At 39.4% G+C, this 20268-nt stretch overlaps 1 protein-coding gene across 5 annotated transcripts in view; it reads right to left on the reverse strand.

Annotated features, from left to right (window-relative positions):
• The window catches only part of ZFPM2 (zinc finger protein, FOG family member 2), a 317797-nt gene that overhangs the window by 16611 nt on the left and 280918 nt on the right, over positions 1–20268 (reverse strand). Inside the window, exon 1 of one of the 5 annotated variants that reach the window (XM_075743496.1) lies at positions 7653–7787. The exons of the other annotated variants lie outside the window; for them this stretch is intronic. The gene's annotated coding sequence lies outside the window, so the exon portion shown is untranslated. Of the gene's footprint in view, positions 1–7652; positions 7788–20268 lie in introns of those variants that run through there. 5 annotated transcript variants of the gene reach the window in all.

Below are 20268 nucleotides of genomic sequence, written 5' to 3' on the forward strand. Positions count from 1 at the left end.
GGAGAATTTGCACATCACAATAGGATGGGATCTTCATATTTGGGTTCCTCCTGCTTCTCACCCATGGGGTTGTGACGACTCAGCATAATGAATGCCATTTCAGTGCGGCACAAGTTCCTGGGCAGATCTCTAATTTTTGACATGAACAAAGTACATATATCTATATGTAGACACATTGTTTAATAAAAAATTATAATTAATTCAAATCCAATACTGTTGAAATTTTTGACAGTAGAGTGGTACAAGGAACAGAACTTATAAATTATGTGTGCCCCTTCTTTGAAAAATGCTTTGGAGGTTTCTTTGTGCATTGGCAAATACAGTAGGAATATGAGGTATTGTGTGGATCCTCCTGCACAGCACCTGATAAAAGAATAAAGAGCTGTGACATATTCTTAAAACAATAGAGGAATTAAAGAGAAACAATGGGCCAGCTGCTTCATTAATACAATCAAAAGAGAGCCCAGCACAGAGGAGTCCAGATAATTAAGCACTACTCTTTTAGACCTTTTTTCTATAATAAAATTGCTAAAAATTTATTAACTACTTCATAGTTGTTAGATAGATCTATGTACTTGTTTATTTAGGTTGATTAATGCCTTTTCAGTATTCTACAACATGCCAACTCATGGTTCATACAAGTTTTTGAATAAAATAATGTAAGAATAAGTGATACGGATCTGTGGTATATACAGCAATAAATCAAAAGCATTTTGTGAACAGTCTTTCCAGTTGCTAAATAATTCTTCACATTTTTCACATGCGAACACAAAATATATACTTTGCACAGCATTTTTGCTATTCACGTATTTTAATGCTGGGGTTCCAACCATCTCTCTGTGAAGTATCTCAAAAATCACCCCTGCAAATTCAGAGTTCTCAAACTCTCACAAAAAATAGTTTTAGTGCTGCATTAAGATTAATGAGATGATTTCCTTGCATCTTCTATCATTTTTCCTTGTTTACTGATCAAAGGAGATATTGCCAAAAGATACTTGACCTTTAATTTTAACTAAACCACTGCATATTATAAGCCTGCAGTGTACTGACTGCAAAAAATGTAAAATCTATTACAGCCTGTAAAATTAGACCAATACAGTGGACAAAACAGTTCTGTTGCCACTTCTACTATTACCTTTATGTTCAGCATAAAATATGGAGCCTGCTTCATTTTTAACTCACTGAACAAACTGCAAAATAAAGGAATTGCAATGATACTTTTCAGAACAAAACAACAGAATACTACTCAGCACTAGCCAAATTGAACAAGGCGGCTTGAAAATCCCTGCATTTTGAGATAGAAAATGTCTGACCAGAAACAGGGAAGAAAAATACTCCTTCAAAATATAGCTTTTACTCCTGCACCTGAGTCAACCTGAGCTTTGGGCCTGACTTCAGCTTAGTTATATGCTGACAGCTGACTGTGTTTCTCTGAATAGATGATTTTATAGTTAAAACTGTCAGGCATTATACAGCTTATAGAGAGTAAAAAGAAAAACATTAAAGGAACTTGCCAGCCCTTGGGGAGTGAACTCCCAAACCTAGCATCTCTGTGTCAGTGTAAAGGTCTTTCCCTTGCTGCAGTGCAACTACTGCTAACATCACCATCTGTATTGCGGCAGCTCTCGAATTAATACTGCAAAAAGCTTCATCAGCTGAACCCCAAATGAAGTGCACTGTTTCTGAAGAGCAAAGAGTGTGACAAACACATTTGACCTCTTATTTTTTCCACTGTTGTCTGCCTGCTTTTTGTTAGTTTGAGGATTTCTATGTGTTTCCTCCAATTAAATGTCTGCATGTAACACTAACAGAGTTCTATTAGGTAAAGAGGCAAAATAGATTAGTGCTCCAAAAATATTCACAGGAAAATAATGTGGTAATTTTATTTGCCATTTTCCCCCCTGATAGAGCTGTCACAGCTTATTTACCACAGGGGGAGACAGTTAAACCCATATCCTTAGAAGTTCTATGCATTTAAGAGGCTTATATATCTCTTCTGGGACCCTCGTTCAAATCCTGGGCTAATCAGAGTGAATACATATCTTTCTATTAGATGGCTCTAAAAAGTCTTAGGTGATATCAGTTCCTGGTGGACGACAGTCCACAGCGTAAAACTATTAAATGTTTGGCACAAATGGCAATACTTACGGAATGAAGCTGAAAACTGTAATATCCTCCCACATCACAAGAAGTTAAGTCTGCTGCTCAGAGGTTGAAATTAAAGCCTGCTGCAAATGCTAAACCTGTTATATTTCCTTAATTCAGCATAAACTCAAACAAGGAAGTTGTTCTTTCACAAGTTTAGCAATTTCTTCCTTTTTTTTTTTTCCCAAATTCCTCTGTTTTGAATTGAGTGCTACACCTTTTTTACATTTGAATTGAGTATCACTTGAGTGTTATTTCAGAATTTACTAATCCTTCAGAAAGGAAATAATAAACAGCTTGAAAAAACCCCAATAAGCCCCTGCTGACATTGCCCACATTGCACTCCCATCACCACTGCAGAGGAGCTAGGGCTTATTGTCACAGCAAACTCATCTCCCCTTTTACTTTTTACAGGATCAGTGAATGGGCACTCTCCAAAGAGCTTCTCAGAAGACATTCCCAGGTGACCCCCGCTGCTTCCCCCAGCTTTTGTGGATGCACCAGGTTTCACAGAGAGGGAAAATGGACTGCTGAAACCAACTACTCTGAAGTAGGGCTTTGGATACACACATTCCTACAATCCCCGCTTCCCTAACAGCACAGCTGTAAGGTGACCTTCTTGTAGCCTTACAAACACAATCATGCCTGTGGATTGTCTTTTCAGAGTTATTTTGTGAGGCTGGAGTGTATGAAAAAAGGAGGTGATTAAATGAGACAACCGATATGCTTTAATGGCACCTCTTTCTTACAGAGAAAGCATAGTACACCACATGTTATCAATGGATTTTCTGCTGTCTTGCACCTGCTACTGTAGGGCTCATTTCTTGCCCCTGGGCAAATGTAGAGTGAATGCCAATGGTACCTGAGCAGGAGGAAGGATTATATGGAGGAAGCTGGATTGATAGGTTGTATTTGTAAAGGAAATAAATACATTAAATAGAAGGACAAATGGGGAAGTTAGAGAATGGCAAAACCAAAGTAAGAAATAAGTATCGGCTATGAGACCTGGTTGCTTATTCAACACCAGGGGCCATGCGCCAGAAGAAGGCTGCGCATGAAACAAAAGCCACCTTTTAGAATGAACAGAAGCTGGAGCATTTAGTTGTGTGCACTGTAACCCTGAGAAAGCAGCTGCTATCATTGCTAGTTATCTTGGACCTTTCCTCACGTTAACGTTCAGCTCACAGGTTGAAGTTCAGGACCTAGTTTACCTCAGCTGTAACAACCATGGAAGCAAAGGAGCACTTCTGGACACACACACACACACAAATATCTTTCTCCCACTTAAGCCTTTAGAACATATTACTTTGGCTGCAATGGAAACAAGACTGTGAGAAATCAGTGTCTCTCTTACTAAACAAGCAACAAAGTAAAAGGCATTAAAAGTATATTTGCATGTTTAATATGTTCTAAAATGTAAATGTCCTAGAAACTACAATAAGCATCTTACACAGTGTTTTCTACTTAAAAACTACTTCATTTAAAATACCACCACCATACACACAAAACCCACACCAAAGCCTCAGATTTCCTCCAGATGTGTTTAAAACTAGGTATTATAGTTCTGGCTTTTGAAGTAGAAGCTAGAAGTAAAAAGACCTGAAAACTCATGATGATCAAAAGCACTTCCACCTTCCAAGCTATATATGTCCAAAGTCCAAAGTAAACCAGCATTGTAAACCACTGCCAGTCTACCATTTAGTTCATCTAGTAAGAGAGACTGTTAGAACAGAAAGCAAATCCTGTAATGGTAGCAGCAAGATTGAGCTACTTCTGGTCACAACTTAAAAAAAAAAAAAAAAAAAAAAAAGATTATGAATGAGCAAATAGTTAAAATTCTTGCTGTACACACTAACATGGATTAGCAATTAAAGAGGATTCTGTACTTGACAATTTCTTCCAAAACAGGCTTAATAAGAAATACCAGTTTACTGAGCATCATACAGGTGCGTAGGAGCTGCCATTCTGCCTGCCTGGTCAGCATGATTTCTAAATGGCCAGGAAAGAAGTGACTGTATACCCAAAGGCAAGCTGTCAAAATTCAGGCTGCAGCTGATAAACTGATTACAAAGCTGCTTAAGACTTTGCTTGTAAACAAAAGCATTTATCAACTAATAATTTGCAATAAACTGATGTAACTCCCAGCTGAGCCCCAAACTGTAATTGTCTTTACCATCTGCCTATTAAAATACCATTCTTCATCACCAAGCAGGAGCAGAAGGGAGAGAATCTCCAACAACTACATAACTTGCATGCTTATAAATAATCTGTGAGCATTTCACACGTTCATTATGATTGCCAGGTTTTGTGTACTTCATTTTCTGTTTTTGAGAGGCAAAGAGGTGCTGTAAAGTGGCAGAAAAGAAATTAATAAATACTGCCTGGTGCAAGAAAAAAATATGTAAGTTCATCATACTCTGCAGTTTCTTAATTTTTTTCCTCTTTTTGCTACTCCATAGGAATATCATGATGGAAGCCCCCTCAAGCACAACTTTGCAGATTAAACTCTCAATTTCTTTTCAACTTGTCAGTTTTCATTACCTTTCTTTCTTATGCATTCACTTCTTACAGCTGCTTCAATGGGAAGCCAGTTAAATCATGCTGGCTCCCCAGGGGGGAGTCTGCCGGGGTCTGAGGGATTCTGCAGACTCCGTGGACCTCTACAGGGTCACCCTTAAGAGCGTTTTGCCTATCTCGTTGAGAAGGTTTCTGAAAATTAAGTGAATGGACATGCTTTTATTTTCTACCTACTGACAGCCTTAGTCCTGAGAAATGCGGTAGAGTTTAGACAAAGTTCAAAATTAACCAATTCAGATGCTCTAAAGCTGATACACCCCGAAGGAAGATTCACTTTGTTAAAAATACTTGAGTATGAGGGCGAGAAAACAGGAGAATTGATACCGTGCAGAGAACAGCAGCCCCTCAAGATGTGTCTGCATTAAAAACTGAATTTAACAGAGAATCACACTATGATGTAGTGCAATGCACTCGACTAAGTATTTCTGCAATCTGCACTCTCAGCCACCCACTGTTCCAAACACAAGGCTGTGACCAGAGACCTACAATTAGTTTACCTCTTCAGAAATATCTCTATGAAATGCACAGATGCTTTAAATGCAACTTGATTTCTCATTGACTTTCCAGATTCAGACTGAAATGATCCATTTAGCTGAAGTGAGGCTTTTCATGTGTACGGAAAACATTTAGTCATCACTGGGAGGAAAATGGGAATCTAAAAGAAAATGAGGAAGGTTTCTCCTGTTAATTGATTGTTGACCTGTTAATTGTATTGAAATGCAAGAAATTAAAGGATGATCCTGTCACCCATCCTCACAGAAGCAGTCTCATTTCCTTCGGTGATAATCTTTCTCCACCTCATAGCGCCTTTGTCTGACCCTTTGTTACTCCGCACATTGCCTGCAGAACAGCACCCTGTTCCCCAGAACTGAAAAAAGAAATCAAACCTCAAGACAGCTTGGGACCTATGGATTTCATTGTTTAAGATACATTCACTCAAGACAATTATGCTTGTAAACTAAGGAAATTTTATATGTATATATTTACATTTACTCATGAATATCCTGGCTGAACCAGGTCTCTGTACCCTAGTTTGTATCCACAGTACCAGGACAGGATCCACACGGGAGTAAAATCAAAGGAAAATTGAACAACGTACATGGATACAGAAAACACACAGATGAAAATTTAAGGGGTGGTTTTTTAATGCTGTAAAGAAAAATTTTTGTTAAACACTAAGACACGGGGATGAAAAGCACCTTTCAAACTTCTGTAGTTAAAACGCATCATATAAATTATTTAAGAAGTACAAACTTTAATTTGGTAGGGTGAGATCCTTAGCATGACAATGCAGAGTGATGTTACAAAGTTAGAAGAGTCTCAGTCTTAAAGGCTCGTGTAACAACATTTTTTTTAATGGTCATAAAAAAATAAAAATCAAAAAATATTAGAAGCCAATAACCTGGAACTTGTAATTCCTTGTGGTTGCCACACAAGAGGCAATGTTAGCAGATTTTGTTATTGAAGTATCTGTAATATCTAGAAGCTTATTTTGTATTTCTCAAGTTCCTTAAAAATCACAATTTGTGAGTTATGCAAATATATCTTAACACGTGACCGAGTTCTATGACAATAAGGCAGATTTAATACCACAGAATCACTTTTCAAATGTACGCATCACGCTATCCGTTCCATTCCTTTCCACGTATGATACGTGAATTTCAGTGAACAGCCCAACTCTCCAAGCAACCCCCAAGGACCACACCGGATTAACCAACTAACGATTCAGTTTTGTACCAGTTCCGGTGTTTTCTCTCACCTCAAGCTGGTAACAGCACCCAGGGCAGGACTCCGACCTCGCCCCGGCCCCCGCCTCCCCTCAGGCCCCGCCGGCTCCACAGCCTGCCCCGCGCGCCGCTCCGCCCCGCCCCGCAGCGCCCCTGGCGGGCGCGCCCCGACGAAGCCCGCGGCGCCGCCAGCGCCGCCCCGCCGCCAGCAGATGGCGCTGCCGCCCCGCCGCCGTGCCGTGCCGCGCCGCGCCGTGCCGTGCCGTGCCGCGCCGTGCCCTGCCGCGGCCTGCTGTGCCGTGCCCTGCCGCGCCGTGCCCTGCCGCGCCGTGCCCTGCCGTGCCGCCGGGCGGGGGTGTGCGGGGGGCGGGAGGGGGCCAGCGCCGTTATTTATTTAATTTTACACAACACTGCACATCGCGCCACCGGGGCTGATAAAGCCGGGAGGTGTCAGGAAGTTTGATTAAACCCTTTCCACGCGACACCCTCGTCCCTGCTGCTTTCCTGACAGTCGCCCCCTGCTTTTCGTGTCACGACAGAGTGAGATGCGTTCGCTCCCGGGACTGAGAGTGAAGGAGTGCGATAGTGCCGGCGCACGGCACTGCCCCGGTCACGCAGGGGAGTTGTCCCCCTCCCGGGCGGGCGCCGAGCCGTGCGCCCACTGACGGTAACGAAGGAGATTTCAATAAACTGCCGGATTGCTGTGCAAACCAGACAGTCTGGTTTATAATTTTGTCAGCTCATTTCAAGAGATATTTAGGGAATATTTCCCTTCTCCTGAATATCGTACGTCTGTGCTCTTAAAACAGCGTAAAAGCCCCAGAGAGCGTCACTCTGCTTGCTGCTCCGCGGAGTAGCACCCCTGGCCACCGCACCCCCGGAGCCCTGGTTGGTTCCCTCTGGTCAGCCAAAAACTTTGAGAAAAACGAAACCACGCCGTAAACAGCGCATCTGCACGAACGTATTTGTTGCCAACCTTTGCCGGGCAGACTATGGTGGATGCTGAAGTCCTCAGGAAACTGAATTTTTGGGCACACCTGGGCTGTGACTCACAGACAGAGCAGCGGTGACCTGAGCCTGCCCCCCTCCTCTGCCCTGTCTCCCCAAATCCACAGCCAAAGCGGTCCTTCAACCAGACAGCAAGGGTGACCTTTCTCCACCCCTGCCTGTCAGAAGATGTTCATTGAAATCACCTTTGCTTACCTACAGCCAAGCGGGTGCTTATTTCTGCTTACATCATTCTGCTGCGAAACTGGATCGGGGAAAGATGCAGCTAAGACTGGAAATTATCCACCATCAGCCACTTCATAATATTTCTGTTGCTGAGCAAAAACAGCATTCCAGGGCGCGTGACTCCCACTGAAACACGTGGGAATTGTGACGTTAAAAGTTTGTGGAAACCTTTGAACACTTATCTCTCTCTCATGAGAGTAATGAAGAAATTCAATGTCAAGCATGCAGTGATCCCAGAAGAACTATCTGGCTTTTGGAGGAGCAGGGATTACACACCGAGGTGAAATTCTGCTCGCCCCGCAGTGCTGGCATGAACCCCGGTGTCCCCATTGGCCCCTTTTTAAAACTGCACAAAATCTTAAGAGGAATGGTAAGAGGCTACTCTAAGCAAAAAAGTCACAGAGATTAAAGAGAAAGTTCTGTTAAATGTTTGGGATGCTCCCGGGAATAGATTTTTACGAAGCAGAACGGAAGAACTGGCAGCAATTACCTATCAAGCCTCCCAGTCCGCTTGGAAATCTGCCCTGCTGTTAAGGCTCTTCTCAAGATCCCCCTGCCACTGACGGACCCATCTCTACACTTCACTGACCAGTCCTATTGGACACTAAGTGTTATCTACTACCACTCTTCCTTTTTAACCAGGACAAAGTATAATGAACAACTCGGAATCTCTCTGGGGTATGGAAACGGAATGCAATCTGGCACCACGGAAAAACACAGTTCATCATTGCCTAACCTACGTATAACTCAGACCAAAACACAGTCTCTTGAACGCTGGCCAGTTTACAAGCAGTGAACCTCACAGTATCCACAACCTGCTGGAGATGCTTCACTGTCTCCTATCTTTTTGTTCTGCTAAAAGTTAGCACTCACGTGGACAACCATCTGCATCTACAACTCAGAATCACTAAAACGCTCCATTACTCTTTCCCTTAACACATGCCTTCTTCCTCCTGAGGAGATGATCCTGTACTATTCTATCTCAAAAAATATGTCCTCATACTTCTTTATTAAGACACCGGAGAAATCAATGCTCTCTATGCCCTGGAAGTGGAAACGGGATTTAGTGTCTATCTTCATAATGGAAAATATTGCCCATGTGTAGAAGAGACAGTTTAGACCTATTTCCCCAGTCCTGGGAGATACTGCTTGACGTAACAGTATAGCTTCTTATTGTATGTTTAAGTCTTTTTAGCTAGGGGGTTCTCATTTGGTGTCTTCTCCCTGATTAATTCTCTTTTCTCATTTTCTTTCCTCTCTGCTTTCAGCCCTGTACTCCACTCCACATTCTCAGTTTTCATTAAATACCAACTGATAAAATATTAACTGATTATTGTTAATCTATATGCCAGTCAGGTAACACATACACTGTAGCATATGCATAGACGTGCAAGTATCTGACTTACTGGCCATTACAAGAATCCTCTCAAATCTTCACTGTGATCAGTCTGCTGGGATGATATTCAGCTAAACACATAGTTATTTTTAAAGTTGAAGAGTTTGTGGCACAGGTACACTGCAGCTGGTCTGGATACATTACTTAATGGCACTACCAAAGACACGCAAACTATGTATGAGATATTGTGCCTCGCATTCTTCAGTTACCAGTTCAGGGAAGTTCTACAGAAGTCATCTCTCTGAATCTGAATTAACATTTTATCTCATTTCTCATATACCTATGCATGGTATTATTAACCGAATTAACTAATGTCAGTGCGCAGACAACTGAAGAGCGAATAATGGTTGAGAAATGGAAATAGCAAGCTGTAGTTGTAACTTTTTTTAAAGAAAGCTTTATCTGGCTGGTTTTCATAGGTCATTCAAGACTATTCAGCTTATTGACCTGAAGTCCCTACGTATGATTGCATGCCTTTTAAATGTTAGCTCAGATATCTAATCTATATCTAATAGCTACATCCAGTTCTCTGGAAATGGAAGTGTGCCAAGATGATAGGATATTTGAGTAGGAATTTAAAGAAGGGAGTTGGCAATACCAGAAGGAAGTTCTAGCATGAACAACCTTTTAAGAAATGTGTAAGTCATTGCAGAAGAAAAAGATATAAAATGGACAAACAACCACTTTTTGGGGAAAGCAAACAGAATTTTGAGGGGAAGACAAAAGAGGGTAGAAGAGAGAAGTATGAAGGATTTAACAGGCAAGAATGAAAGCTTTAAATATACTACGTGATGACAAAAGGATCAAGTGAGGATTTAAGAGGGCATAGCTGGGTGTATTTTAAGTGAGCTAAATGATCTTCTCAGTAGACTTTTGTAGATGCTGGAAAGGCTTGAGGAGAATTTCAAGCAGCAGTCACTAGGCAAAAATGAAGCAACCTACTCCTGATCTTGCTCTGACTTCTGAGGTGCTCTCATTTGCTTATCTGGGAGAATTTCACATGGGTCTGCTGGTGGGCGTACTTGCACCTGCAGAGCAGCTCTCTACCCTTCTGCTATGGGCAATGGCAAAGAGCCACTCTGAGCTGGCTCCCAGAACACCTTTGTAAAAGTTAATTAATATAAGGGATATGAAAGCTATTACCTGGAAAAAACCCCAAAACCCAAGAAGTTGCTTTCTGATTCTGTCATTATTAATTGTTATTAATAATAAATATCCTTGGTTTACGTATTCAAGACACCTCCAGACAGGTTTCTGCCCCAAGGAGTTTGCCATGGAAAGGTCAGATTTCAAAAACCTTTACTTATAATAACAAGTGCTTAATCTGCAAGTAGCCATTAACTATTTACATAAATAACACAGTTTTGTGTCAGTCTTATGTGTAGACTTTGGTCTCCAAACTGGCAGGAGATGACAAAGAAAGAACAGGAGACAAATGACAGAAATGGCCTGGGTAATGGCAATAAAAATGGATAAACAGCAATGTGTGGGGTAGATTAAATGATATGCCTGCTAGTGGGTGCAGATCCCATTAATTCCTTTGTGACTGCATGTAGAATCTGTAGCTACAGCACTTTTAATTTTTAATGGATTGATCTATATATCTGAGAGAGTGAAGTCTAGGACGAGGCTAGGGGTAGCGGATAATTCTTGAAGGCCAGCTGAAAGGTATGGGTTTTGATGGGGGATTTTGAGGAGGAGTTGCAAATACTCTCATCCACATAGATTGTCTACTTTTTCCCCAACGTAAATCATTCTATTTCTTGCCCCAATTTTTTATCAAAATCGCTTCCAACTTATTTCAGTCTGTCACAATAATATTTTCATATGAGGAGTGTTGTAACCTAATTCCTTCATTTGAATAATACATTCATTTTTAATTACTGCAACTTGATCTCAGATTATTCAAATAACTGTTTCATTTTTTATGCTTACCCTGACCCCAGTGTATTTATAGGCTTTTATCCTTACCTGATACCAGTGTAATGTAATTATAGATTGTATTTTAATCATCTACTATATCCTAGTGAGTTTGTTTAAATCACTCCAATCCCGAGTCTTTTATTTCTATGCCTTTTAAAATTCTACAATGGCATTCTCATTGCATAAAAGCAATATTTTTGTAGTTTACTACAATGAATGAACATTTTGCATGCATTGCTGGCCATGTTTCTAATTTAAATTTTAAAAAGTTGCTATAGAGAACTCTATGTAAAATGAAATCCTGACTTGTAAACAGGCATGGGACAGCTCATCACTTTAAATCTTTGTACGTAGCTCCTATTTGCTCTCTAACATAACTTCACAAGAAACACAGCAGAAAAAGAAATCAAATTCTTTTTTATCCTACCAAAAATAAAAGTATACCTCGTACTAAGAACTGACAAAATACTGATCTTTTCTGCTCACAGGTGCCAAATGTTTGGAAGTAATTATACCTGTATTAGAAAGAATTCCACATTGTATCCAGAAGATAAATAGTTTGGGGGGCCCACATTATCATTAGTCATGGCTACATTTCCATTGCCAGGGTTACCAATTCTCTTTAAGAAGGATTTAACTCTTGGAAGTGTTGCATATTCTGAGATGGTTCAGTTTTGCTTAATGATAATTTTAAAAGCAATAAATGTTGTGGGGTTTTTTTTTTCCACTACTTGGTGCTGATTCAGGAGTTCCCCTTTCCCTATCGTTTGTGTTGCTTCAGGATTTGGATGTAGAACGGGGTCGGAAATCAGGTAGGTGAAGCTCCTCACATTTGCACATCTGCCAAAGTACCAGTATCTTTCTGGTCATCAAATCGATTTGTATTGAGAAAATTGCCATTGCTCTAGTCAAAATATACCCTTTTTTTTTTTTTTTTTGAGCAGCATTTTTGTCTGTGATGACATCTAGCAGCAAACAGTGACAGACCTTAGAATGTCCTTACAATGTGCCCTCAGCTGCAGCGTATGCATTTTTCTACAGAATGACGTAATGCCCAAAGATACTTCCAAATTAAACCTTAAGCTCAGCAGTGTGGTGCAACCAATGGTACCGTACCCAAAGTTGTGCCTCTGTCTACAGTAGATATCATAGGTGGAAAAATAATCAAGAGAACAAAAACATTATCAAAGCTATTAATAAATCTGCTGGTTTGTGGCCACTTTATCGCTGTGTCATATTAGGGCAAAGGGACTGTATGTGTGCTGCTAAATTCGTGTCACTTGCATTCTCCCCACCCCTCCTTTCTCAAATGTTTAACTAATTTTTAACTTCAAGTACCTCTATCTTCTGTTCCTTTCTGTTCTCCATGTGTGTCCATCCCCCTCCGTTTCCCCTCTGAAATGTCACTTTCAAATCTGATCCCCCCTAGCTTCTAGGAAATAAATGATCCAAAAGGCACAGAAACATGATCCACACTGATGTCTGTTGAGAGGCCAGGTAAGAAGTGGGCATTAGCTGCTTAAAAATGTAAATAAAGTGTCCTGGTTTACTCCTGCCTCCTTTACCAGAAGATCTCTTCTCAGTAACACTGAAGAGTTGCCCAAAGTGTCACCAGGGACAGAGGAATTCTGACTAGTACCTTGAATCTCATGAACAGAAATACTGTCCCATAATAGTAAAAAAAAAAATAGTTAAAAAAAAAAAAAGGAAAGTAAATAAGAACATGGACTATGGGTTTATTGAATATAAACACTGACTAAAATGAATTATTCTGCTTTTCTAAGATCCAGACAGAGGAGCATGTTTCCCTCTGGGATTTCTACTACCATTTGGTCTAATATTCATTTTGTCTATAATAATACAAGCTTCATTAAAGGAGTAAAACAGCAATTGTCTCCTTGAGATCAAAGGACAATCTGTTAAATAAAAGCAGCTGGATCTCTAGAATGAAATACTAGGAAAAGTTCGAACTGAATTTTATGGTGAATCAAAATGTAAATTGTAATTTCACAAGGAAGACACAGAGCACAAAATTAACTTCGTAAAGACATGGAAAGCAGATATGTTGATCTTAAAAAATGTGCACAGAGACTGAATACTTATCTATCAGTGGCATTTCTAACTGTAACACTTCGAACAGATGAAAAACAATGCCTGACTAAGAGTATTGGTCTTAAACGATTACCATAAAACAAGAAACATTGCTTATCCAATAAATTATCTGATTAACCTAGCTTCTATTTAACTGATCTTGTATTTGAAAATTAAATATAGTGAAAAATCCATCTGCCATCAACAATCATTCTGCAAATCCTGTGGCAGAATAGTACCTTTTAAAAAATCTGCCACATAACACCTAATAGTGTTCCAAAAGCTAGATTTCACTGTTTAAGGTTTGGTACTGGAAAACAGAAAAGCATCTCTCCTGCCTAGTTTCAGTGTTGGCTTCTCTGGATGTTATAACAAAATCCGAGCACCTACATTTAACCATTGAGCATTACAGAGGTTATCACTGAAGAAAATACTTAAGAGAAATGGACATGCTAAAAATCTAAGCTTCTCCGCACAAAAGAACAAAAAAGCTCCTAAAAAAGAAGGGTCTAGGCCAAGCCAAGAGAGAATTAGGGATGCAAACTCCTCTCTGGTGAAACATTCCCACGGGATACAGGGCAGCCCCAAAAGTGAACAGTGCCCGCCAGCAGACTGGGCCAGCCGTGGGCAGTGAATGAGCCCTTCATGCACATCAGCGTGTTCTAGCATTGCCCTCACTTTCCTTAGGGAAAAATGGTGGTAAAAGTAGCAATGGGAACCATTACTCTTGCAGGTTTTTTTTCCCTGTGTAAAAGGCACAGTAATGAAGTTCAATTTCAATCTGCCACTGCCAAAGTAACCCAATCTCTGAGTTATTTCAATCCTCTTATTGAACTGTGTCCCTATTACTAATCAAGAAAAAAAATTAATAGAAATTATTCTAAGGAAGAAAAACTCAAAAGAAATAAAATACCCCAGAACATATCTTAATACTAAAGACTTCTCAAAGGCTTGTGTTTATAGTAATTAGAAAAAAGATTTTTGAACCATTTTTGCTCAACATTTTTTAACATGATTTGCAAATGACACTTCTTAAATGTGCTCAACAGTCAGAGATCATGGGTTGGGACTACTAGTTTAAAAAGGACAGTAGTGGTCGGGTTACCTGGTGCTTTGTACACCTGCCAGTGAGTGAAAACTTAGGGGAACGATCTGCTAACTTCAATCAACATACCATATAGACTCCACAAGTGTAATTTATAGCTTAGTGCATCCACAAAGCGTTGTGAAATGCATTGATGACTTTGAAAGGTTAAATCATTATTACTATTATCTCATCAAAAAAAGTGCATTTGTATCATCTCCACTAGACCAGTCAAATAAATGTCTGGTTTTGCTATACCACCGTAATCCCTGATAAACGAATAGAAATAATGGATGGACATCTGTAGGCAAGATTAAATGTTTTGATTTCAAATGGAAAAGAAATTACAAACTCCCGCTTTACAAATTCTGTGAAATCCACCTAGTTGGAGCCTTCGATACCCTTCCTTCAGTACTTAAAATGCAAAACACAAGTACAAAACAGTAAAGAAGTATGAAAGAAACCAATACTGATGCCTCAGCAGTACTTTGGTAAAAATGTATGTCAAAGAAAAAAATTAAAAATCTTATTCATCACTAACTAAAAGAGAAATATAATGCCACTAAATATAAGTAGGTATTTAATAGAAATTCTAGTTTAACAAGATTTTTCACTCTAGGACTTTCTTTATGCATCACACTGATTTCTTTCAGAGGGAAAACATGTGAATACTAGATGCCTTTTTTGACACCTGTGATTCATATTTGCCTCTGGCACAAGTAAGAGTGGGGACCTTGATAATGTAATTTTTTCACAACATACTAATTTCAGTTTAAACCAGCTAAAATATTTCTGCTGTCATTAAAATGTCTTCTATTTTAAAATGAGTTATTTCTTATGAAAAATGTGACAGTTTTGCACTGTGGTAAAAAACAGGTACAGCACAACATACTTTGTGACAACAGGAGTCACTGCTAGTAGTTGGGCAATTCAACTTTCAGAAACCTTTGCATATTGCTCCAACTTTCTACTGATTCAGCTCTCCTTTCAGGAGATTTTTGCACTGCCTGCTGTGCAGTAGGATCTATTCTGGCCAGCTACAGTGTAATTTGAAAAAGAACAAGTATTTACTAGGAAATATACCAAAACCACTAAATTATGCCATTAGATAGCCAGTAGAAGTTAACGATTTTGCTTTGTGACTGATTCTTGCTAGAGTAGAGTGATCCAGAGGCAGTGGTCTTTATTTCCATTTTACCAAGACCTTAAATTACGTAGTCTTCATCTCCCTATTTTGTAGTTAACACATCCATTGACTTTAGCGAAACAGCATTTGTTCCAACCCATACCAATAGGTTCAGACGATCGGTACAGAATGCCACTCAAACGTTCTTGGATAGGAATATCATCCCTAATAATCAAACTTGATACACATACTGGTTCTTTGGCATGTCTATCATCATGGCCATCTGTTAGGGTGGAATTGTGCCTGCTAAAAAGGAGATATGCCAGTTTTAACACGATATAGGTGCCATCAAAATGCAAGTGACGACGGAAAGGCTCTAGAATATGGCAGTGATCAGTCTTCTGCAGAAAGATCCTCTGGGTAGCAACCTAACTGTTAGGAATACTATATTGATATCGATGATAATTAGAACCTTTGGTTAGCTTTTCTATGTCTGCCCACCCTGTCTGGGTGCCTGTCTTCACGCTGCAGCATTAGTGCTTGGTGCTCTGCACTTGCTGAAGGAAACGTACATCTTTCTCATTCACCATCAAAGAGTAATCCCATTAAATAGCCTAATTTGAAGGTCAAATGACAGTAAGATGAAAATTGTCTTTACACCTTTTAAAATCTGAAGTGATACTGATATTTTTTAGGAATAAATACTTTTAAGAATGAAACACAATCCTATTTATTAGCCTTACTTACAAATGTCTCTAAGGGTCTCCTTTACTAATAGTTCTGCTAAAAACCACGACTCAGGAGCACTCCTACTGTCTGATATTGTTGATAGGAGAATGACTTCTTTTATAGTCTTTGTGCTACTGCATCATCTTCAGAAACATAAAAAATACCCTGCTGGAACAGAGGGTGGTCTATCTCGTTCAGACTGTGTCTCCAGAGTGGCAACAAATGATGTTATTTAGTAAGAATATAAGAAGTTGGCCTTCTCCTGCAGTTCCTTCCCCTAAGAGTTCCCAAGCATGCACATGGATTAGGAATCTTGGCAGGTACATCCTCTTAGTACCATTTACAGATCTGTTGTCCATGAATTTGTCCAATCTCTCTCTGAACCTGCTGATACTGTCTCCTTTCACAGGCTCCTGTGGCATGAAGTTCACAGAGTTAACTCCCTGCCGTGATAATCTGTTTTAAATTGTTCTTCTCCCAGTTTCCCATAGCACTGCAGGATTTGAGGAATAACAGTTCTTCATTCACTTTATCCACCGGCTTCAAGATTTTGTAAGCCTGTATCAAATCTCCCCCTCAGCTTTCTCTTCACCAAATGGACAAGTCTCAGATTTTTTGCCTATTGTTATAAGATAGCTGCTCCCTTGATCGCTCCAGTTGCCCTCCTTCAGCTGTGGAGATGAGAGCTGCATGCAGTACTCCAGATCTGGGTGCACTGAGCTTTCAAATAGGGCAAACTGACAGCCTCTCTCTTGTTCTAAAAACCGTATAGGCTTTTGTGATCTGTAGCAAAAAATCTTTAGATGTGTTTAAATTAGAAATCTAGTCTCATACAGTTGAATGTTTGCCTTTGGGGCTCAGATAAAGCTGTATATTGTCACTGAAATAGAGCTGTTTGGTACTTCTGACTTTCATAGTATATAAAGGGACATAGCATGTCACACCTGTGATAATGTAGCTATGCATTAAGCCATATGGTCATACTAATGGGGAAAGGCTCCACAATATCAGCATACACATAATTTATAATATTAGATGGCTATGATACCTACAGCTTCAGACACACTAAGAACTTTTCAGTGAACCATATACCCAATGCACATTTTCTGTACTTGAGAAACTACTTGAAAATGCTCAGCGATTTTCTAGGTAACCATAAAAGATTGGAGAATGAACATTTAATGCTATTTTGCTCACCAAATTTTTCTACAAGAAATTATTCACACAATTTCCATTTGAACAACCTGCTAGCCTACTAGCAGAATTTCTGTGTCAATCAAAATAAATCTCTGAGAATGCTTCTGACTGCATAAAGTATGAGCCCTTCTATAGGCCTGAACTTGGAGCCAACAGAGTCGCAAGAAACCTCTGGTCCTGATTTGTTTCTTAATCTGGTGCCAGCTCCTGCTGACACATCTGCTCATTCTTTTTCGGCTCCCTAAGTTACCGGATAGACGATGTCTTTGCAACAGGTGAGCCCCTTCCAGCCAGCGTAGCAGCTGGGGCACATGCGTGTGGATTAATGGCACCCGAAATATGCCAGACTCTCAGTATCACAGATGATTGTTCTTCTCCCAGCTTGGCTTTCCAAGATGATACCACCGTGCCAGTGCTCAGAGGAGAAGACCTGCTGTCTCTTCTGTTTTGCTTGGCTACAACTTTGGAGAAGGGAAGAATATATTACCAATAAAACTATGTTCTTTTTTAAGCATTATACCATCCATGGTAAGATGTTTGTGTTTCAAGGTTAATCACTTTCTTTCTTTCTCCAGGGCACTCTGAATCTTAACACTTCTGTCTCTACTACAGGCTTGACCATCTGATTTGCCGAATGTGATGGTAATTCAAGACCTCTCTGTGTTAGACAGAATAAGTGATAAATGCAGTAAAGTTTACTAAATGCAGGCTTAGTGTATTAGATAAACCCGAAGCAAGTACAGGTGTGTTATTTTGGAGGTAAGTCTTCCAGCACAGTTTTCAGCAGTAATCTGGATTGGTAATAATAGCAAGTTTCTTGCACACTCACCAAAACTTGTGACATAGAAACAGTCAATCAAGGTATAAAGATTGCGTGATACATTTTCAATATCTGTCATCTGTGCCAAATATTACAAATGCTAAATGTAGCTATTTATCCTTCCTTGTCATACCTGTAAGATTCCAACTGTCCATACCATGTCTAGTGTAGGAAAAATAGGATGAAGAAAACTATGAGCTCCTTTTCTGACTAAATGAATCTGTTTGAGGCCCCGAATTTGCAAGGAAAGACATTATTTATCAGACCACAAACTTGCTTTTGGAAAGAATCAAATTCCTAGGGAGGAAAAAAAAGATAGATGCTGTCTGTAGGCATGGGAAAAGCAACAAATTCACGTTGCCAAAAGGCACATCAAAGAATGGGAAAATGCATTGTTTTACTAATAGACGTACATATCAACAGCCTACAAAGCTGTTCTTGTCAAACTAACCTATCATTATCCAAGGAATTATTGATGGAACTTTAGCTATGCTCTATGTAACCATAACAAAGACTGACAGTTGCACAGCTTCAGGAAGAAAAATTACATCAAAAGGTCTTCTCTCACCTAGGTGTGAATATCATGACATCAAGTCAAAATGACTGTCCACTGGAACTAACACACCATAGAAATGAGTGTGATAGATAGCTGGGTGGATTGTCAGAGGCCTGAAGGAAAGGCATTGGTGTTCATAATGGTGATTTTCTGTGTTTACTGTGTCCAAACTAAGTTCAGATTTTACCCTAAAAATCAAGTGACATCAGCATTAGGAGATATTTACCTTTATGTGTGAAAAATATATCACGCTGAGCAGGTAGCAGGAAAAGAAGAGCAAGAAGGATTTTTTTCCCTGTTCTAATTCAGTTTGGCTTGCTGAATGCCGTATCAGAGGCTGTTAAAGAAAGACCCTTCACTCCCAGAACCGATGAAAATCAAGTCTGCAGAATAGGGCCTAACTGCTCTTTTATTATAAAAATGTCCATTCCTTTTGTCCCATAAATAGAAAACGTTAAATTGCATAATAAAAGATTTGACCACTACATTACATTTTCAGTCATAAATACAACTTTCACAACCTTCATTTTCAATAGGATGGGAGCCCTGTTTTTCTTAGAGTTGACATTAGGGTAAACTTGGAGAGTATAATGGAGGAGTGTGTGATTCATTTTGAATATATTAAAATTCCATATATATGTATTTATATTTATATTTATATTTATATTTATATTTATTTATATTTGTGTGTGCGTGTATTTTCCATGCATACATACACGTGTATACATACACACATGCATACGTAGTTCACGAGACTCAGAAAAGCCACAAAAGGAAATAAAAGTGATTTTAACCTTTAACATAAAGAGTATAACCCTAAGCTACCAATTGTTCTACTCTGAATTATATCAGCATAAAATATAACACAATAAGCTGCCAAGTGCATTAACTATGTATTTTAGATTGGAATTTGGAGAGGGGGAGAGAAGAAATCTCACTGTGCTCACTCCATGATTTTAATTAATAAAAAGAATGAAATAGATGGCAAACTCAGTCTCCATATAACAATAGCCATTCAATGCTTATTTACGTGGCTGTGGTGGATCTCTACTTTGTATTCATATAAACAGGTAATAATGTCTTCCTTTTCTTGTTAGAGGTCTGCTACACAATCTGAGTATCAGATGGACTCATTTCAAAGTTGAAAATACAATCTTGTTTCATAGACTTGGTGCTTCCTTGAAATGTGATGTTAGTAGCTTTATTTAAAAATCAATTGTACAAGTTGCAATGTAACAAAATACATATAGCTGGAGCCTAGTCTTCATAGCAGCTCCTATTGTTTTGCATGAAAAATGCATTGACTATAGTATTACGAGAGTAAATGTGCTGTATGCTGAAAAATTCTGTCACTTTCTATTAGCTGTAAATTATCGACTAGTATAAACCCTAATTTCATTTGTCACATTCTGTTGCATTGCTGCTCTTCCTTGTTCCCATTCTGTCATTCTGGCAGGCCCACTCTGCCCCAGGTATCACGGCATCGCCATCTGCACCCGACATCTGTCTCTCTATTGATCACACGGGTTTAGCACTTGATCAAACAGAGCACGACAGAATACATCTCTTTTTGCAGTACTGCCAATGCCAACTGCTGCATGAAATCTATTACAAAAGCATTCTTTTACCTAGTTTCTGAAACTGCAAATAGGTTTCTCTTCTTT

This window comes from Balearica regulorum, chromosome 2 (assembly GCF_011004875.1).
Source record: "Balearica regulorum gibbericeps isolate bBalReg1 chromosome 2, bBalReg1.pri, whole genome shotgun sequence".
Taxonomy (NCBI): Eukaryota; Metazoa; Chordata; class Aves; order Gruiformes; family Gruidae; genus Balearica; species Balearica regulorum.